This window comes from Microtus pennsylvanicus, chromosome 10, assembly GCF_037038515.1.
Source record: "Microtus pennsylvanicus isolate mMicPen1 chromosome 10, mMicPen1.hap1, whole genome shotgun sequence".
Classification (NCBI taxonomy): domain Eukaryota; kingdom Metazoa; phylum Chordata; class Mammalia; order Rodentia; family Cricetidae; genus Microtus; species Microtus pennsylvanicus.
This window is the reverse complement of record NC_134588.1, coordinates 42,851,288-42,856,003: the sequence shown is the minus strand read 5'-3', so window position 1 is coordinate 42,856,003 and position 4,716 is coordinate 42,851,288. Positions and strand designations below refer to the sequence as shown.

At 37.7% G+C, this 4,716-nt stretch overlaps 1 non-coding gene across 1 annotated transcript; it reads left to right on the top strand.

The window, feature by feature from the left end:
• The first annotated feature begins 217 nt into the window (after window positions 1-217).
• LOC142859287 (U6 spliceosomal RNA) lies at window positions 218-319 on the top strand. The gene has a single exon (XR_012912191.1). It is a non-coding gene; the product is annotated as a U6 spliceosomal RNA (small nuclear RNA).
• The last annotated feature ends 4,397 nt before the right edge of the window (window positions 320-4,716 follow it).

The following is a 4,716-nucleotide window of genomic DNA, read 5'->3' as shown; positions in this document are numbered from 1 at the left end:
CCCCAAAGAGATGTTGAATACACAGCTTCTGCTACTAAGAACATTTAATACTGATCACGTGTTGTAGCATGTTTGCAAATGTCTATAGTTCATGACACAAACAACTCAAGACTCAGGAATTTCTTGTGGTCATCAATAAATGCAATGACTAGTGTGCATGTTGAGAAGGACAGAGACAGAAAATGTTCTCTTCCTGCTGCCATTTAAAAAAAGTAATGTACTCACTTTGGCAGCACATACTAAGATCAAAATTATACAGAGATTCTCATGGCCCCTGTACAAGGGTGACATGCAAATTTGTGAAATGTTCCACAATGAAAAAAACATAATATACTTACAGTGAGGGCGATATAATATTTTGTAATTATTTAAAAGTCACAATCACTTATTAATGTGGCTTTTGTACCTGCTGGAAATAATACAACTTCTCAGACTTCAGCACTGAGTTAGCTGCTGCCACCTACATTTTTATTCTATGTTTATTGTGCATTGAAACGCTTTTTACCCAGAAGACACAGACAATTCTACCCCACAAAGCATCACATTATCAAAAGGAATGCTCTAGGACCTAATGTTAAATCTATAAACTATCATTAGGGAGTAATTTGTGTCTTCTTTGACCCTGCTTTGTTTTCTTAGCAATTTAAAAGACTCTACATTTCCCCAGATGATTTTTTAAATTATTTTTATTTTTTCAACTATTATTTTTTATACATTCAATTAAAATACAATTGCATCAATTTCTCCTTTTGCCTTGCTTCCCTTGAGTCTCTTCTAAGTCCCATCCCTCTCCCCCCTCTCCTGCTTCCTAACTCTCATTTTGATAACTTCTTTTTCTTTGATTATTATTGCTACACACATATGCATGTGTGTATATGTATGCTGAAGCATTAATTACCATAACCTGCTAGTCTGTTTGTGTTGTTTGTGGGTGTAAGTTTGCAGGGCTGAACTCTTTGTATTGGATAGTCAATTAAGGGGCTCATCCCTGCAGTCATTTGTTGCTTATAGCTCTTTTTCTGGGGTTGGGGCCTGTGAGATTTTCCCTTTTATGTATCAGTAGGTCTATTGATACTGCAATTGTTTAGGTCTTTTTTATGCTGCTATTTCTGTGAGAGACTTTTCTTTGGCTCTGACTATCTTTGCACCTTTGCTTCACACCCAGCAGTGACTCCTATTAACCACAATGATGACCAGAATGCCAACATATTTACAAAGGTGAAGTAAGTGGCACTTACATGTTTGAAATCAACAGCTGTCTAATTAGACTTGAAGTTCACTTGATAGGAAATCATCCCTGGTACTAAAAACCTAGCCAAGTTCCTAAGCTCTCAGGGACAACGAGGTCACGCTCCTTAGAAGAGAGTCTATTACTGCCACTTTCTAGACCATCACAGTTCTTAGCTATATTCTCAATTTTGTGCTTATCCTCCCAGGAAGTGTAACTACCACTCCTCATCAGAGAAGCTTCTCTTCCTAGCAACCAAGGCCAGGCAATTCACAGCCTTTAACTATGGATCATTACAGTAAAACACAACTGGACACAACAGAGAGATCCAGGGATTGTGAGAACCCAGATGCACTGGATACATTAACATCACAGCTCCTGCACCCAAGGCTCAGGGACCATTGTGTGAGAGGGTGTGGAAAGATTATTGAGTAATGATCCCCAAAATTTTTGTTGCAGTGGCTTAAAGTACATACATGAATAGGTTGGGAACAAGGACATTTACAGGACAGTATTGAAAATAGCACCTTGAAATTTTATTCTTGAATTAAAAGTACCGATTGTTATGTAAGTCTTTACTGTCATGTTCCTGAAAGTGAGATTCTAAGATCCTTTTTGCAGAGTTACTGTCAGTCTATGAATTTAACATTAAATATCTGAGTTTAAAGGATGTGCTGTGTGCTGGAGAGATGGCCCAGGGGTTAAGACAACTTACCACTCTTGCAGAGAACCTGGGTTCAGTTCCTAGAACCCAGATCAGGCAATTCACAACCAGGTTTACCTCTAGAACTGGGGGGTCTGAGTTCCTGAGGGCATCTGCATGCATGCTGTGTGCATAAACTCATGGAGGCACATACAAACAAATTAAATAAACAAAAAGTAAATGACTGAATAAAGGATAGGATGTGTTTATTATTGTGGGAACAGTTGAAATTAAGTCTAAAAATATAAAAAACATAAAACTCTCCCTTCTGCGAACAACAGCATTGTGGTGAGTGCTGAGGCACCTATCAGAGATAGTCCTTCACATGAAAGACATACACTACTAGATGCTCAGATATTTAACTGTGAATAAGATATGATCTGCTTTACACAAGGTTATGTCTTCTTGCTGGTGGCAGATCAAGGGCATTGACTTCTGGGTTTGCAGTATAAAGTCTTAGGACCTGTCTTTAGTAGCATTCTATGTTGGAGGGAGGTTGCTTGTTGGTTCCCAGCCACCTTTATTCAGCTAGCTTAGACCCAAAATAATCACACAGAAACTGTATTAATTAAATCACTGCTCGGCCCATTAGCTCTAGCTTCTGCTAACTCTTACATATTAATTTAACCCATTTCTATTGGTCTGTGTGTCGCCACATGGTTGTGGCTTATTTCAGCACATCTGTCTCCAGCGGCGGCTCTGTATCTTCTCCCTGACTCCATCTTTCTTTCTCCTAGCATTCAACCTAGCTTTTCCTGTCAACCTAAGTATTGCCTTGCTATAGGTCCATAGCAGTTTCTTTATTCATTAATGGTAATCACAGCACACAAAGGGGACTTCCCACATCAATTTTATGCTGTGAAGGGATATTATGAGCATGGTAACTATTGTAAAGGAAAACATTTCATTGGAGCTGGCTTTCTGTTTCAGAGATTTAGTCTATTATTGCCATGGTGAGAAGCATAGTTGCATGTATACAGACATGGTGCTGGAGAAGGAACTCGGCAGTCTACATCCGGATTGGCAGGCATCAGGAAAAGAGAGTGATACTGGGCGTGGCTTGAGCTTCTGAAACCTGAAGTCTCAACCTCAGCGACACAATTCCTCCCATAGAGCCACACTTACTCAACAATGCTATACCTCCTAATAGTGTCATTCCCTAAGGGCTTATGGGGGCCATTTTCATTCAAACCATTACAGGCCCCTTGCTGAAATATGAGGCCTCTTGGAACATTGTTAATGCAGAGGTCCCTGAAGAGCTCACATGACTTTGCCTGAGTCAGATTCTCCCTCTGACGGATATTGTTACTGCTATTTATATACAGAATTTTGTCTGAAGAGTGCTCTCCAGTAAACTTTCTGCACATGTGTGTATCCTAATCAGTGCAAGAGAGCATGATCCCACAAATACTTCTGATTACCGCATGAAATATTGCTTGATCGTATACTATTTTACTTAGGAAAATACCAAAGGAACTGCTTTGAGGTTATTTATTTGACTGTGTACTATTTAGTTAATATTCCACAATAGTATATAATGCAAAACTCTTAAGGAACAGCAAATCAAACTATTTTATTTTCCAAATGTATTTGCAACATTTTTATTATTCATGTTATGATAAAATATACAAGACACATAATTGGACTTAGTCTTTTAAATACCTCTCGTCTCTAATAAAAATAATAAACAGATTGCAAGATATGGTAAACTTTTATGACATTGAAAATGATTCACACACTTTATATCTATTCTGTATCATCATTGACAATATCAGGTCTCAAGTTACAATTTTTACAAGTAAACAAATTTTTGTACAGATTTCATAGGTGCAAACATGCAGTAATATTGGTATAATGGGATTTCCTCCTTTATTTCCGTTTTACAGTCCTAAAACCATGATGTTGCTATGTTTATGTAACTTAACCTTCTTATAAGTTTAATAAATATGATTTTAAGATTTTTTTATATGTTGAGTTTTAATAGGTTAAGTATTACAACATGTGGAAACAGTGCAGCACCCAGTATACCTGGTGGTAGAGAAGAGGCCCTACATAAAGCTTGGGAAAAGAATCACTCACTTGGAGGAGAGAACATGGCTGAATTGTACACTTAGAACCAAGCAGCTGGAGAATGTAGAGTCATATAATGTCATCTGGTGCTTTTGATATGACCTTGGATCAGTTTTCGAGAATGCCTGAGCATACCGGGATCCCAGGGAGCTCGTGTTCTAGGAGTCTGAGGCAAAAAGAGAGAGGGTTATGGAATCAGGTTTACCTGTTTGCTTTTAGTGCTACAGTGGAAAAGAATATACAATTGTCTTTTCTCAACATTTCAAGGGTCAATTTTACTTAAAAACATGACGATGTAGCTGCTTCAATCTTACATGCATTTGAGTCAGTTTTGGAACAGCCACATACAAATGAGGAATAGCCATTCATGGAAATCTTTAAATTTATGATTCATTTTTACCAAGAGATGGTGCTCATGCATCTGTTAAAACTATCTAGGGAGTGAATAGGAAGAGAAAATATTTTCATTGATTGAATCAGAAGATAGAAAAACCAAGACAATGGAATAAAGACAATATACTTACATTTTATCATCTTGCTTTTGAAATGTTGACAATTTAAAAATACAGTTCTCTGAAAACGCATTGTTAAACAGCATCCTGTCACAGGAGAGGCAGTACACGGGATAAACCTACATATAAGACAGGTATAAGCTATTGTGGCCATTCTAATCCCTCTATACCAACATCAAATCTAGAATGGAAGAGTAAGAATG